Source organism: Panthera tigris, chromosome C1, assembly GCF_018350195.1.
Source record: "Panthera tigris isolate Pti1 chromosome C1, P.tigris_Pti1_mat1.1, whole genome shotgun sequence".
NCBI lineage: Eukaryota > Metazoa > Chordata > Mammalia > Carnivora > Felidae > Panthera > Panthera tigris.
Window position 1 is genome coordinate 107172930 of NC_056667.1, and position 17185 is coordinate 107190114.

The following is a 17185-nucleotide window of genomic DNA, read 5'->3' on the forward strand; positions in this document are numbered from 1 at the left end:
TTACCTCTACTCCATCCACAATCATCATGTCCAGCACCTCCTTATTAGCTGCTTTCTTGGCTGCTTTGTTTGCTAGACAATTTCCTTGTACTGTAGGGTTGTCTCCATTCTGGTATCCTTTGCAGTGTAGAACTGTAACTTCTTTTGGAAGCCAGACATCCTTGAGGAGATTTCTTCCCTGATGCAGTAAGGCCCTTTTCTTTGTAGATTGCCCTCCCTTTGTATGTGTAGAGTAGCAAAGGCATACTGGGAATCTGTTGAATCGCTTGTCCTTGCAAATGGTGAGAGCTCAGATTAAGGCATGTCACTGCATACCCTGCCTTTTGAATGCCCTCTGTGATGAAACTGCTACTATCACCGAACAAGATAAGGTCTGGGTCCTGTCCAGTCTGGTCATGCAGATCTGGGCAGCTTGCAAATACTTTATTGGTCACCTCAGAACAGTCATGATCTGGTTTCCCTTCCTCAGAATGTAGGAAAGTTGCTGGGTTCAGCATCTGCACTGTTTTAAGAGTCACCAGTGGATTCTCACAGAGGACCCCCTGGTATTGTGCTGAGAGTTGGAGAGGCATGAGAGTTTCTTCTCATGCACAAAGAGATTCCACACTGAAACAGCCTGTGGCCAGCCAAAATCTGCTGGCAAGGGGCCCTCAAGGGTGCCCAGTGGTACATTGACCTCATCACCTAGAATCTGAGAGCAACAAGCCCCCCACCAACCTACCACACAACTGTCTGTCAGCTTTCCTCCTCCCCCAGGATGAGCCCAGTTCTGGCTCTGCAGACATTAGCAGCAAGGGGTGAGAGTCCCTGGGCCTCTTTGGCCTTCCTTTTTTTCTTTTTTTCTTTTTTTTACCCAGGGCTGAGAGCTGCCACCTCTTCCAGGCTGAGACACAGCAAAGTTCTCTTAAATGAACACCAAAGCATAAGTCCACTCCATCATAGTTACCTTAGGGCACAGTCTCAGCCTCCTCCTTGGGGCTTCTGAAACACATATCTCTCTGACCCAAGCAGATACTGAGATACGACTTCACAGAATGAATAAAACTCTCATCCCTCCATAACACTGTGTGCCTATGGGCGGAGAGGCATTCACACCATTGGTTGTAGCGGAAGATATAGGAAAATGCAGGAGCAAGGGGCAGGGGGCAAAGACGGAAGTGGCTGCCCACCTTTTCTGAAAGTCACTTTATTTATTTTTTTTTTTTTTTAATTTTTTCAACGTTTTTTTATTTATTTTTGGGACAGAGAGAGACAGAGCATGAACGGGGGAGGGGCAGAGAGAGAGGGAGACACAGAATCGGAAACAGGCTCCAGGCTCCGAGCCATCAGCCCAGAGCCTGACGCGGGGCTCGAACTCACGGACCGCGAGATCGTGACCTGGCTGAAGTCGGACGCTTAACCGACTGCGCCACCCAGGCGGCCCCTGAAAGTCACTTTAAAAGGTTTTTTTTGTATTAGGTAGGCCAAGGGCTGATGCTTGCCCTCAGGCAGCCTTTATCTCTGGGAAGGCAGCTTTGGCCTCTGTCCAGCCAGGGGGTTCTCAATCTGGCCCTACCAAGAGATTATAGAGGGGTCTTGCTATTGCTGAGAATCTGGGAATCCAGATTTGGCAGAATCCCACAGCCCCCAGGAACTCTCATAGCCCCCTCTTATTTTGGGGCTAGGGTAGGGAGGTGATGACTTTTTCTTTTCTTTTTTCCCTTCCCTAGTGCTCTTTTTCCATGAAACCGATAGCCTGCGTCTGTCAGGAGCTGGAGGAGGGCCCTTGTGTCCTCTGTACAATTCTCTCGGGTACTTCTGGCAAAGAGGAGGCCCTCCACACACTGAAGAAGGTCCTAGTGTGTGGCCTCCCTTGGAAAGCTGTTGAGGTCCTTGGCCACTGCCTCCCCAAAGAGGGCAGGCTAGTTTTAATTCCCTGTGGGTGGCGCATCTAAGTCAGTTACATCTGACGCCCTGTGTCTGGTTTGGTCCATTTGAAGACAAACAAGGGTTGGCTCAGGGGGGCCAAGCAGAGGCAGAAGAAGGCATCCTTTCAGTCTAGGCAGGTAAACCAGCTGGCAAAGCATGGGATCAGGCTGAGAGCAAATGGGTTTAGGACTACCAAGTGCAAGACTTGAACTGGTCAGTACCCTCCTACTGGCTTCCTGACTGGAAAAACAGGGTTTTTCAGGGTGATTGGCATTCAACCAGAATGCCTGATCTCTTGGCTACAATGTCGGGGGTCTGTTTGTAGTGAAGTCTGGGGGGGTGGGCGGTATGTCCTCGGCCCATACAGTGGGGAAGGCAGTCCTGAATTTGGATGGGCCACTGGGTTGGGCTTGGGTGCAGAATAGCCTCCATTCTTCCTGTCTTGGTGTAGTTATTGCCATTATAAGGGGGGCTGATTTTTCTTGTCTTGGATCCAATCAGAGACTGGTGCATTCCATTGGTTCAAGGGTTATTTGGGCCCCAACTTTGAGAATATATCCCAGCCAAGGAGAGGGATAGGACACTCAGGTAGATAGAGAAACTCATGCCATACTATGTGGCCCCCAAGTTCACATTGATGGGTTTGGCAGAGGGGCTGTTACATTGCCCGTTTCCCTGTGGCCCCGAGGATGGTGGCAGTCCTGTCACTAAAGGGGGCAATGGGGGAGGTAACCACAGAATGTTCAGCCCCCAAGTTCACATTGATGGGTTTGGCAGAGGGGCTGTTGCATTGCCCGTTTCCCTGTGGCCCCGAGGATGGTGGCAGTCCTGTCACTAAAGGGGGCAATGGGGGAGGTAACCACAGAATGTTCAGCCCCCAAGTTGACCATAAAAGTCATAGTTTGGCCCCCTACTTTTATTTTAAACGTGGGCTCATTGGGGCCAAGAAGAAGTGAGCTAGGTCCCCCTCAGTCTGAATCTATTCCTGCTTCAGTGTCCTTTCTCCTTGCAGCAGCCACATTCTTCTTTTGCTAAGGAGGTTCCCCCCCCTTTTTGGGGGCTGGACCTTCTTCATCCTTTTGTTGTGGCCCTCTTATGCCTAAGGGTCAAGAGGGGTGTAAGCCTCACATAGTCTCATAATAATCCTCGGGGGATTCCCCTTGGACTGGGCATATTCATGGGCTTCGTCCCCCCTGCTCAAATCCCCCTAGAGGAGAGCCTCTTGGTACTGGTGGCTGTGGACCAGCATCTGGAGAACACCTGTGCCTGGCTGAGGTTGCAATCTGGCCACTGGTTCCAGGGGAGAGAGAATCTGCCAAGCCTGGAGGTGGTGGGGAGACCAAAGGTGGCAGAGCATCAGGAACTGGGAGGTTCATATGGTGGGGGCAAGACTGGTTCTTCTTCCAGTACACTGGCGAGAATTTGTGGAGGTTGGGACTTATACAGGAACTGATCAGGGTAACCTGGGTCTCTGGTAACAACATCCCAGTTGCAGCAGATGGTTGGGACATCCAAGGTTCCCTTTGAGAGCCCTCCTACACAAAAAGTGGGCCATTCTAACTCACATAGGGTCTTTAACTTGCTGGGGGTTATCTTAATTCCATAGTCTCCCCCCAAAAAATCCTTCTTTGCTTTGTCCTGACCCCATAATATTCCCATGAGGTGGAGTTGCAAAGACAGAGGGATAGGGGTGCCCCCTTAATGAGGAGACCAGTCAGATGCCTGTCTGGCTGTGTCCTGAAGAATGCCACTCACCACAGAATTGCAGATGGGCCCACTCAGACTCCATGGGCTTTTGGGGACCCTAAGGGTGCCTGTCCATGGAGCCTCAGAGTCAAACTCAGCAGGCAAGCCAGACTGAGTCGCACATTCACACTCACATACACACCAGAGGTTATGACATTCCCTCCCACAGAATGTCTACAGATGAGACCATTGAGGTTTCCAGGGAGTGATCAGGCCCCTTTCCACTTCTATGGGTGGGCCAGACAGAATTGGAGCCCCAAAACTGAGAGACCTCTGAAGTCTCCAGGGAGTGATTAGGTCCCCCTTCCACCACTACAGGTAGGCTGATGGGGCACTGTAACAGATTTCCTGTCAATGAGACCACTGAGGTCTCCGGGGAGTGATCATGTCCTCCTTCCACCACTCTGGGTGGGCAGGACAGGACAGAATTGGGTCCCAGGCCTTACTGATATCCGACATCGGGTCTAGATCCTCTATTGCCAAGTCTCCTCAAGTCCAGTGGGAATGGCAGAGCAGGGCCAGCCCGAAGGGACCAAGCAGGAGACTGCCAAAATTCAGGCAGTGCACGCCTTGCTGAGAAGCTCCTGAAGAACCTGCCATTTTTAACCCATGAAAACACTGGAAAAGTTTTACAAGGGGAAATTACCCAATTCTGTAGTTTAAGCAGTTAGTAGGGAAAACAGTGAAGATAGATATCCTTAATGATCTAAGTAACATTCCAATGCATTTAGTTCTTATGGCCAACTTCCTAGGAACCGGGTCCCCATTCAGGTTTTAATCTAATCAGGTACTGGTTTTGACTGGCTCAGAGTGAAGGTCTCACAGCCGGAAGTGGCTAGACCAGGGATATGGAGGGGCTCACATTAGACCAATGAGGAGGAAACTTCACACAGAGTGCTAAGATTGGCAGCCATCCTGGTAACTTAGGTGGCTGTCCCGTGCTCAAGACAGACAACGTTGTATAAGGACAGAAACGAAGAGAGAGCATCAAGTTTCTGGGTCTTATTACTATTCCATCCAGGGTACTAACTTCCAGCCAAAAAGCAGTAGAGTAGCCACAGGCTAGAGGATTGCAGCCTGAGTGAAACAAGGTGATATAGAAAAAAACCACCAGATGCCGAATAGAAGCGAGGCAAGATTTTATTCACAGCCGGGCCAAACCTGATCTCCTGATGTTAAGGAGAAAAGTGCAGTGAATGGCCCTGAACAAAGGCAGCAGCGGGCTTATATGGATTTTAGCAAGTCAGAATACATCATTTGGTTAACCAATTACAATCGACAGCATTTCATAGTAGCCAATTATATGGTGACATAAAGATGTTAGTTTTGGCGGGAACCTATAAATTTTGAAGGTCTTTGTCCTAAGAGTGTTTAAAATGACCAATCAGACACCTGAGATGCTGTAGGGCAGTGAGTATGTGACTTTTTACTTGTTGGTCTTGCCTAGGCCAGATCTGGTAGAGGGGGTGGGGGAGCGTTTTGCATCCTAAGTTATCTGTTTAGTAAGCAGGCGAGGTCACAGAAGTGAGATAGGGCGGTTAGTAATTACTGATAACCCTAATAGGGAACTACATAAGCCTTTTATCTCAACTATTCATGAAAGGTGAGTTTAAGGTGAACTTATATACAATAAGCTTTCTGATATCTTATAAGTTGACCTTTTACACTGAGCAATCAACAAGAAAGTGTTCCAGTGGGACAATACTTGTTGAAAAGCCACTGAAATGAAAGTGAGAAGGAAAGCTGGTAAAAAAGCAGTTAAAGGGGGCAGCCAGATGTGCGAGGCCAGATACTCCCCTTGCATGCTTTTGGCTTCTGCAATCTTGCTTGTCTCTTGTATCAGCCTGCAGACTGGAACCAGAAACTTGACTGTACTAGCCCCACCCATCCCGGAAGCACATATGTATAAAAGAAGGGTAAAACCTGAGCCAGATGTTCCACCTTTGGAGGTGACTCTGCTGGGCCGACACCCGTGCAAAATAAAGTTTTTTTTTCTGATCCTCCAGTGCATCCAGTGCATGTTGCTTGTCCTTTCCTGGACGCGGAGTATTTGCTATAACATTTTGGTGTGTTGTCCAGGAAGCCAACAGCCGCACTGGCCCCTTGTGCCTCCATTGTTGAGAACCAGTGGGGGTTCTCATTTTGACTCCCATGATGGGAAGTAAAGCGCACCACCAGTGGTTTCACTGAACCCTGACCCTCTCTGGGCCTGATAATAGCCAGCTGCCACCATGTTCTAATGGACCCTGGGGGAATCAGAAAATTCTGCTAGGATGGGACATCAGATCAGGTGAGTGTTCCAGGGACTCAGGACCGAGTTCAGGCCTGACCTAGAGGTGGAAGGGGAGCTTGATCACATCCTGGGTGACATAGTCACTCATAGGACAGGTAAGTCCTGGGTAGAAGTCTGGAATATGTCTGAATGTGTGTGGAGTGCCGGTGCTCCAAGGTTTTGTCTGTGGAGTCTGAGTGGATCCTATCCTGCCATTCCTTGACCACCTCATACGGCTCAAGGCAGAATCAGGTCTGTAGAGGCCTGATCCAAGTCAGGGGTTTATACTGACTTGCCAACACTAAGCAGCATATTAGTCCCTGCAAGGGGAGTAACCAAGTGGATGAAGTGACCTCTGCCCTCCTGTTTGTCCTGGGACACCGTACATTGGGACAGATCCATCTAGGATGCCAGGATGGGGGAAATTCCTCAAAAACAACTGTTTTGGGGTGTATGATTAAGAATTTTTAAAAGGGATTTTCAGCTGACTACGCAGTCAAATTGACCCCTGGGAAATTACACACCCTCTGTGAATTAGAATGGCCCACATTTGGTATAGGCTGGCCCCCTGAGGGCACCTTAGATGTCCCCACAGTCTGATCTGTTTATAAAGTAGTTAGTGGAGACTCTGGTCAATTCCCATACACTGATCAATGGCTGGAAATAGCCCAAGTCAAGCCTCCTTGGGTCTGGTTCTGCATTAGTAAGGGACAATGTAGGGTCTTAGTGGCACAGGCTGAGAAGAAGACTTCACAGCAGAAAAAACTGTCCCCCATCCTCCAAGACAATTCAGAAGAAGTCATTCCATTTCTGCCACCATATGTCCCTGGTGCCCCATCAATCAAGGGGGGGGAACCTTGCCTGCCTGACAGTCCACCCCTGTGGGTCTCACCTCCACCAGCAGCCAGTCTGCCCCAATCAGGGACACCTGAACTGGTAGGAAGATGCCTTAGGTCCATGACTCAAGGTCCAAGGCCCCCAGTGACAATGAAGATGCCAACACAGGAGACTAGGGGTCCCCAGAGAATAGGCCCCAACGGGACCCTACAAGAGGGGGGATCAGTTTTCTATCAACTGTTCTCCACTACTGACCTCTTCAACTGGAAGCATCACAGGCCACCCTACACTGAGAAGCCATGGGCAATGGTAGATCTCCTAGAATCCATAATCCAGGCTCACCGCCTTGCTTGGGTTGACTGTAAGCAGATTCTCCTTACCCTTTTCATATGGAGGAGCACCAACGAATTATCACCAAAGCCAGAAAATGGTTCTGGATTCAGGCACCAGATGGACAACTAGATGTTGAGGCTTGGGCACAAGAGACTATGCTTGAAGAAGAGCCCCACTGGGATCCCAACACTGAAGCGAGAAGGGCCAGATTAGAAAGATACCAACTCACCTTCCTCCAAGGGGTAAAAACAGGGGCCAAAAAGCCCACCATCGTGGTAAAGGTATCTGAGGTCCTACAAAGGCCAGAAGAGAGTCCAGTTGACTTCTATGAAAGATTATGTGAAGTCTTCAGAGTTTACACTCCATTCGACCCAGAAGCCCCCCAAAACAAAGGCATGGTCAATGATGACTTTGTGGGATAAGCCCAAGGTGACATTAGACAGAAGGTCCAAAAATTGGAAGGATTCACTGGAAAGAATGCCACCGAACTATTGGAAATCTCCAACAAGGTTTTTGTAAATCAGATCGAGCTGCCAGAAAGGAGGCAGACCAAAGAATGAAACAAAAGGTAGCTCTCCAGGCCATGGCCTTGGGGCGACCACTCCCTCTGGAAGGGCCCCTATGGAAACCATGAAGGATTCAGGAACAAAGAAGGGCACCACTGGGATGGGATCAATGTGCCTACTGCAAAGAATTTGGACACTGGAAAAATGAATGCCCCAACTGCCAAAAAGGAAAACCAAAAACCTCCGCTCCACCCAGCCACTACCAACCAGAACCATTTGAGGCTGACCTGATTGGACTGGCAGGAGTGGGCTCTGATTAGAAAAGACCAGACTCTATCCAAATAGGCCCCCATGAACCCATGGTCAAAATGAAGGTAGGGGGCCAGACAATAGACTTCATGGTTGACACTGGGGCTGAACACTCTGTGGTGACACATAAAGTGGCACCTCTGTCGGGTGGAGAAGTTACCATCGTAGGAGCCACTGGGATGCAGACCCAAAGGCCATTTTGTGATCCTTGACAATGCCAGCTGAGGGAAGGTCACCAACTAGTTCATAAATTCCTGTATCTACCCGACTGCCCAGTCTCACTATTAGGTAGGGACCTATTAGCCAAGTTGGGTGCAGAAATGGCCTTCACCTCAGATGGACAGATGCAATTGTCCCTAAACATGAAAGCCCAACCCATGACTTTGTCCCTGATGATTCTACAGGAAGAGGAATGGAGATTATATACCTCCCCTCCCCGAGCTAGGAGCTGAATTCCCTTCAGTTTGGGCAGAAGGAAACCCTACTGGTCTGGCAAAAAACCACCCCCCAATATTAATTGACCTGAACCGTGGGGCCCAACCTATCAAAATACACGAATATATGGTACTACGGGAGGCATGCCCGGGGATCCAGACACACTTGGACAGGCTACTCAAATGGGGACTTCTAAAACAATGCCAGTCCCCATGGAATACTCTCTTGATGCCCATGCAAAAACCTGGGACAAAAAATTACCACCCTGTACAGGACCTGAGAGCCATTAATGAAGCAGTTGTCATGCTGCATTCAGCGTTGCCTAAATCATAGACTCTACTAGGACTCATACCCTCTGAAGCAAGATGGTTCACATGTCTAGATTTAAAGGATGCCTCCTTCTGTCTCCAGCTAGCGTCTAATAGTCAACCCCTATTTGCCTTTTAATGGGAAAACCCTACCATGGGGGCAAAGGAACAATTCACTTGGACTAGACTGCTGCAAAGATTCAAAAATTCACCAGCCTTATTCAATGGGACGATGGCATCTGACTTAGCCAGGTTTCTGGGACAGGGCCTAAGATGTGTCCTCCTCCAATATGTGGACAATCTCCTGCTAACCAGTCCCATGCAGACCCAGTGCTGGGAGAGAGGGAAAGAGAGTCCTACTCAGGCTACTAGCAGAGGTGGGATACTGGGTGTCAAAGAAAAAGGCACAGATTTGCCAAAAGGAAGTTAAATATTTGGGCTTCAAAATTACCCAAGGCAAACGGATGCTGGGAGCCAAAAGGAAATGGCAGTCTGTGACATTCTGGTTCCCACTGCCTGCTGGCAGGTCCGAGAGTTCCTGGGAGCAGCAGGATTCTGTCAGATATGAATGCCAGGGCTCTCGGAGTTGGCCATACCTCTATATGAGGCACTGAAGGGGGAAGAAATGGCACCCCTTTTCTGGGGTCCTATTCAAGAAAAGGAAAGGCATTTGAAACCATAAAAACAAAACTCACAGAGGCACCAGCCTTGGGACTTCCAGATGTATCATGAGATTTCAACCTGTTCATACATGAATAGAATTGGGTGGACCCAGGAATTTGGACCTTGGCAAAGACCAGTGTCATACCTTTCAAAGCAGATTGACTCAGTTGAAGCAGGATGGCCACCCTGTTTGAGGGCCTTGGCAGCCACCCCACTCTTAATCAAAGAAGACAAACTTACATTGGAGCAAAACCTAAGCATTAAGGTTCCCCTTTCTGTTATTACCTTGATGGATTCCAGAGGGCAATACCGTTTAAGTCAGGCTCGGATGACACAATATCAGAGACTCCTATGTGAGAACTCACAAATAAGATTAGAAGCCTTAAAAACTCTAAACCTTGCCACTTTTTTGCCTGCAGCAGTGGGCATGGTTGTCTAAGGTACTTGATTAAGTCTATTCTAGCCAACCTGACATATCAGACAGGCCCTTACAAAATCCTGACCTCATCCTGTACACCAACAGCTGCAGCTTCATGAACGAAGGCAAAAGATACTCCGGTTATACAGTAGTCTCTGATTTTGAGGTCATAGAAGCAAAGGCCCTTCCACCAGGATGGTCAGCCCCAAAAGAAGAACTGTGGGCTCTAATAAGAGCACTAGAACTCAGTAAAGACAAATGGGCCAACATATGCACTGACTTGTGCTATGCCTTTGCCACTCTACATGTACATGGGACTTTATACAAGGAGAGAGGACTTTTGATTGCAGGAGAAAAAGAAATAAAAAATCAGGAAGAAACCCCAAAACTATTAAGGGCAGTCTGGAAACTGAAGGAGGGAGCAGTCATCCACTGAAATAGACACCAAAGAGGAAAGGACTCAGTATCAGAAGGTAATTGACAAGCCAATGCCACAGCTAAACAGGAAAACAAACAACATCCTCAAAAATCACGCTAGCCCTGGAACTGCCAACTTCCCCAAAGTACACAAACTAAGAAACAAAATGGGCACAACAGGAAAAAGGAGGCCAAAGGAAGGATGGTGGGTACTTCCAGACCAAAGAGTCTATGTACTAGAGCAGCTAGCACACCAGGTGGTTCTCCAACAGCTTGAGCTCACTCACCTAGGAAAAACAACCCTTGAATGCTTATTGAGATGTTACTATGTAATTGCTCGACTCCCATCCCTCTGTGCCTCAGTCTCTCAACTCTGCCTCCTTTGTGTTCAAAATAATGCCAAATAATACCAAACTGGGCCCATGGGAATCCAACACTATGGTCAGGCACTCTTTGAAGATTTGGAGGTAGATTTTACTAAAATAAGACCCAGTGGAGGATACAAATTTCTTCTGGTATTCATCTGCACATTTTCAGGCTGGGTTGAAGCCTATCCCACATGCACCAAAAAGGCAGAAGTAACCAAGGCCTTGCTAAAGGATATCATTCCCAGACATGGGATGCCATTAACCATAGGCTCAGACAGTGACCCAGCTTTTGTGGCTGAGGTGGTGCAACAAATAACCAAAACCCCAGGTATCCAATGGAACTTACTCATGGCCTACTGGTCCCAGAGTTCAGGGAAAGTGGAATGTATGAACCAAACCCTTAAATCAGCCATGGCAAAACTATGTCAGGAAACTAACTTGCCCTGGCCAGATATACTACCCCTAGCTCTTTTCCAAATATGCTGTACATAATAAGATAATGGGTAAGAATAGGATTCCCTTCATTTGAGATCCTATATGGAAGGTAGGATCCTTCAGTTATCCTACCTCCAGTAGTCAAATTCAAGGGGGACCTGACAGAGCTAGAGAATTTATACATACAAAAACAACTACAAGGATTAGGAAAAACTATATTTGAAATACATAGGTGGATGAAGGACAGGACACCTATTTCCTTAGGAGAACCTGGGGATCAGGTTTTTATTAAAGATTGGAAAAGGGAACCACTCAAACCTACCTGGAAGGGACCCTATTTAGTTGTGTTAACCACGCCCACAGCCCTCAATGTTGCAGGACCTGGATCCAACATTCTCGAATAAAGGTAGCCTACCTGCCACCTGACAACCACTTGGAATAGAAAGTGACTGCTAACCAGAATAATCCTTTACAGATCACCCTTAAGAAGATGGCAGATGCTAAGTGGCCTACATCCAGCACCTGAGAACTCTCTGTAACCAGAACCTCGAGGAAATCACCAAGCAGCTTGAACTATAACAAATCATTCTCTCTCAAATTTCACTGTCACCCCCTACCTATTTATCTTTCCATACTCATTTTTATACTCTTTGCAGTGGGACTAACCCAAGTTATTCCTGCAGACTGGTGCCTGTCACAAACTCTTGTTAGCCTTCCTCTACTTGTTAGTGTCAGGATGCCTAATTGTCTTTAGATGTATATGATCTGAGTTATGATTGCTGTCCCTGACTTAGAATAAGAAACTGTCAGGAATCTACCCTAACAAAATGAAATTTCTCCTACTGTTAATGCTGAGTTCTCTCATAAGAAGTGATGCCCCTCCTCAATGTAATGATGAATGTTTCAGGACCTATCACACAAGCTCCTCCCTTTCCCATGCACTGAATCGCCTAAAGCATCTCCTAGGACAGAGGACCACACACAAGGTCTTCGCCACATATACATATCAACATGCAAAATGTTATCAATCTGCCTTGCTCTATTTCCATGACAGAAAAACCTGTTGGCAAGGAAGAATTAAAGCAAAATACCTTTGGCAGGGAACATCATGTCATAGATATCCAGAAAAATGGGACTGCTGGACACAACAAACCCACTTTGGATTGTCTGATGGAGGAGGAGTCTAAGACCAGGCCTATAAGGAGGCAACCCAACAAGAGGCACAAAACTCTATGAAGCAGACTTCTGGAAGTCTGCCCAGGAGACCCAAACTTCCAGAAATCAGGCTTAGTGGGCCTTATGATTTAAACTCCTGTTTATACCATATTCTAAGTTCAACCCATCTCCTCTTCAACTTCTCTAACCCTAAGTTAGCCAAGGACTGTTGGCTTTGTCTCTCTCTAAATCCCTTGCATTATGAGGTTACCCCAGTCCCAGATGATATAACCAATATGGCTATCCCCCACAACATGTCAACAGATAACATAACTGTCACAATAAGGTCCATGGTTACTGATACAAAACTAATAGGGCAGCCTCCTTGTGTTTTAAGGACTAATGGGGAACAACCCCTGTAGGTAACTTAACTAACAAGTAAGTTAACTTACTTGTTAGTTAACTTAAGTAACTTAACTTAACCAATGCAACCAAACTGAGATATACAATCAAACAGGTAAAAAACCAAGAGTCACCCTGATGTCTCCCCCTTGTGGGAATATTCTTTGTGGAACTAATGCTTATTTGTGCTTGCCTGCTAACTGGATGGGAATTTGCACCTTTGCATTCCTAACCACCCCCCCACCCCAAATAAATATTCTCCCCAGCAACCAATCTCTTATATTTCCCTTGGCTGCACATACCCAGTCTAAACGAGCTATCCAAGCTATACCTCTACTAATTGGGTTTGGAATCACTGCCAGAGTAAGTACTGGAGTTGGGGGAGTAACCTCATCTATTTCATTTTACCAAAAACTATCCAAGATCTGACAGATGACATAGAACAAGTTACAAACTCCCTGGTAACCTTACAAGAGCAGGTGGACTTGTTAGCAGCAGTAGTATTACAAAATAGAAGAGAGAGCTGTTAACTGCTGAGGAGGGGGGGATATATCTCTTCCTAAATGAGGAACACTGCTTCTGTGTTAACCAGTCAGGGGTAGTTAGAGATATGGCCCAACAACTAAAGGAATGGATCATCAAGCAGAGGCAAGAATTAGCAGACCCATGGAACTCTCGGAGCAACATATAGAATTGGGCATCCTGGCTCCACCCTCTAGCTGTTCCTCTCCTAATGCTTGTCATAGCCCTCCTGTTTGATCCTTGTATTCTTAATATGCTAACCAGGATTGTTCCCTCTTGCCTAGAAGCTATCAAACTCCAGACGACGCTTCAGTTGGACCATTCTAGCTGTCACTACTCTCCTTTGGATGGCGAAGAACCCTAGCTGTCACATTCCTCCCTTTGATGTCCCTGTCCAGCAGGAAGAAGCCAAAACAGTCTTTGCTCCTCCTCCTGTGGTAGCAAAAGGATTCCCTGCCCCCACAAGCTGATTTTCTCTAAGTCTGCTACAGCATCTTGAGAATCAAGAAGGGGGAATGAGAAGGAAAGCTGTAGAAAAGCAGATAAAAAGGGGCAGCCAGATGTCCAAGGCCAGGATGCTTTTGGCTTCTGGGATCTTGCTTGCCTTTTGTATCAGCCTTTAGCCAGGAACCAGAAGCCTAACTGTACTAGCCCTACCCATCCCGGAAGCACATATGTATAAAGAAGGGTAAAACCTGAGCCGGATGCTCCACCTTTGGAGGTGACACTGCTGGGCCAACACCAGTGCAAAATAAAGTCTTTACTGATTCCCAGAGTGCATGTCACTTGTCCTTTCCTGGACAATGAAGCATTGCTGTAACAAAAGAAAAGCAAGACGAGAGGTGTTATGGAACCAGGCTGGAACGCTGGCGGAAAAACCAAGCAGCACTCAGATCTTGGTGGATCAGAGATTTATGTAATGCCAACGGGCTCAGAGGAGACCATTTCTCCAAAGATCTGAGCCCTGAATGCCAGCAGGAAGGGTAATTTATAGTTGTAAGCCTCCATATTTGGGAGGGGGGGTGGTTCACATGCACAGCAAACAAAGGAAGAAGAACTTGGAGGAGGGATCTCTAAGTTAGAGGCCAGAGATTGTTTTAGCCCCATCGGCCATCTTTGGCATACTTTATTCACTTCTCCAACTCCATCAGTGAGTCTTAGTTCTATATGGTGCAGATGGCAGGTTGGGGATCACTGGGAAGGCCTGTTACTCGAGGTGAAAACTTCACCAGGGGTTAGGGGCTGAGGTGTTTCAAACTGTTGTAATCTCTAGAAAACTCAGACAAAATGTGTAACAGTACCTCCTATAACTTTAAAGTACTTAAACATATGTTTTGAACTGGCCCCACCCTGGCTATTTCCTTCTCAGCTCCATTTTATTCTATCTGGATTGTTTTATATTTTAACTTACTGGTATAATTGCAGAAAGTGATGTGATGATGTGATGTGATGTGATGTGATGTGATGTGATGTGGGCTGGGAGTGAACAGTCAAGAAAGAATTATTGAGACATTTTCAGTGCAAAAAGAACTGCTTTTCTGCTTATGAGAAGTGACTAATTATATACTTTCTAGTTAGTGGGGGCTAAGGATAGCAGAAGTCTCTAAGGAATTTGGAAGTAAGGCTTTCAGGACCATGAGGCCTACCCACTACTAAGATAAGGCTATTTACTACTGCCTAGTAAAACATTAGTCTTGAGACCCTTCAGATGCTCTGGATATATATGCAGATCTATCTGGGGGAGTGTCCAAAGCTATCAGGGAAAGTGACACTAACAAGAGCAAAGCTATAGTGTAAAGCAATAAAAGAAGCCCTCATGTACACTTTATCTCTCTCCACGTCAGTCCGACTTTCTGTCACCTTGTGTGATTCATACTACACTTTGGATGCTGAGAATGGCAGGAAAACTGCCAGTTTGCTCCTGAGCTCTTGCTGCCAGGTATTAGAGCCATACCCACAGTTGGATAAAGACTGCCCTTGCTTGCCAAGTCATTTCACTTGGGCAGCCTGCCTGTGCACAGTTCCACTGGTGAAGAGATTTCAGTAGTGCTTATCCTGGTACCCTATATGCACCTTTGTCCTTATTGGATCAGGACCCTGTCCAGTATTCAGGATTTACAGGTCCAGACCCAGGATGTCTATCAAGATCCAGAGAGAACTAGCTCCTTGATTCTGTGAGTTGAGACCACAGGAATGTGCTCCATTGCTTTGGAGTATGATGGAGTCTTTGGTTCTGAGTCTACCCCACAAGTCCCTGTTTCTATGGTAAGGTCTAAACCCAAGGAGTCTGTCTTTTGCTCTGGAGCAGCCAATGCCTGCTGCTCATTGCTTCCCATGTACTTCCTGCCCTCAGACCTCTTGTATGTACAGGCATGTACAGTAAGCTAAACTCTGAGTCACCAGGTTTGAAATCTTTATTTCAAAGAAATCTTTATTAAATAAAGAAATCTTTATTATCAGAAGGGCAGCCCCACGAGAAGACAGGGAATCAGTCCCAAATCTGCTTTGCCTTTGTTAAGTCTAAGATAGGTTTATATGCAGTTATTAAGGTATGAAGATATGTGGGGGGGGGGGTTAGGGCAGGAAGTGGAAGGACTTTGGTACTTAGAGGGGAAACTTGAAACTTCTGAGATATTGCACTATTGGGACATCTGGGCTCTATCTGGGGGTCTCATAGCATTACATGTTGGTTTTGTATCTATAAAACAAACATTATCAGGTAGCCTCCCTCCTTGGTTCCAATACCTCATGCTGGGAAGAAGAAAGCAAGGAACAAAGTTAGTGATTCTTGCAAGGCTGTAGAGGAATTTGCTTATATGCAACATGTAAGGTTACAATGGTAGAAGAGCCTAGAGAAAATTTATGTGAAGAATGAAGCATGTACTGGGCTCCAGTTCCCTAATCCTGTTTATAATTCCTCAATCATGGGGATCCTTCTTCACTACTTCTTGCAACGATCCTTCTTCACTACTTCTTGCAAAGAGGGGTGAAGTTTGGCTTTTGAGAAATGAAACTTTTTTGCTCCTAATTGTGAGAACTCTTTGGTGCCTGGCTCAACCTCAGTATTTTTGACAACCATCAAGCTGGTCCTGACTTTTGCAGCCCATGAACAGCATTTCATGAAAAAATTATAAAAAGGACAGCTAGGACAGATAATTGAATTTCTTGTGGAATCCTGGAAAATTTATTAGAAAACTAGTCCCATTTTATATCTGGGATTTTCACAGGAATTTGTTTTAGCCAAGTGACTTGTTTTCTAATTCATTTAGGTTTCTACTTCAGCTGAAGAATGAACATAGATGCAACACAAGGAGTTAATTACCTTACACATTCTTCCTTGTTCTCCTAAAATAGTCTAGGGCCAATCCTATTGTCCGGGGTTACCTGTGTCAAGGAGTCTAATGGTGTTTTTGTTTTGTTTTGTTTTGTTTTGTTGAGCTGCTATTAGTTGAGCAATACCCTCAACCAAAGTTCCTAGAATCACAGGTTTCTTTTTTTAAAAAATTTTAACCTTTATTTATTATTTTTGAGAGACAGAAAGAGACAGAGAGCCAGCAAGGGAGGGACAGAGATAGAAGGAGACACAGAATCCAAAGCAGGTTCCAGGCTCTGAGCTGTCAGTACAGAGCCTGATGCAAGGCTTTAACCCATGAACCATAAGGCCATGACCTGAGCCAAAGTCAGATGCTTAACCAACTGAGCCACCCAGACTCTCACAGAAAGGTTTCTAATCATGTTTATGGACTACCTAACCTCACCAAGACTGGAAAGTTCTCCCAAAGAAATACCAAAATTCATCTTCTTGATTTCCAGAAATGTAGTCTTGGGATCCTAAAGTTTGGCCCCTTCTCTGATGAGAAAGCAGCCTGAGAAAGTGAGCCTAATGTTGGGTTTCTGAAACATTATGAACAGAAACAAGGATTCCTAAATGTTCCAGAAAACAAGTGCCTACTATACCCTAGATGTTTATACAAACATAACCCCAGGGCTGCTATTGGTTCCCATATATGAAAATATAACATGTAGGGGCACAGGGAACCCTAGAAAAGTCCTGAGGATTTATTTGTTCATTAGAAGGAATATTCTAGAGAATGTGCTATGGCCAAGAAGAAGTGACTGCTAATTTGGTTTTCTTAAAGGAATATTCAGGG

The 17185-nt window shown here is 46.3% G+C and overlaps 1 long non-coding RNA gene across 1 annotated transcript; it reads left to right on the forward strand.

The window, feature by feature from the left end:
* Positions 1 to 12526: 12526 nt before the first annotated feature.
* LOC122241253 lies at positions 12527 to 13809 on the forward strand. Its single transcript, XR_006221286.1, has 2 exons — positions 12527 to 12627; positions 13319 to 13809. It is a non-coding gene; the product is annotated as an uncharacterized LOC122241253 (long non-coding RNA).
* The last annotated feature ends 3376 nt before the right edge of the window (positions 13810 to 17185 follow it).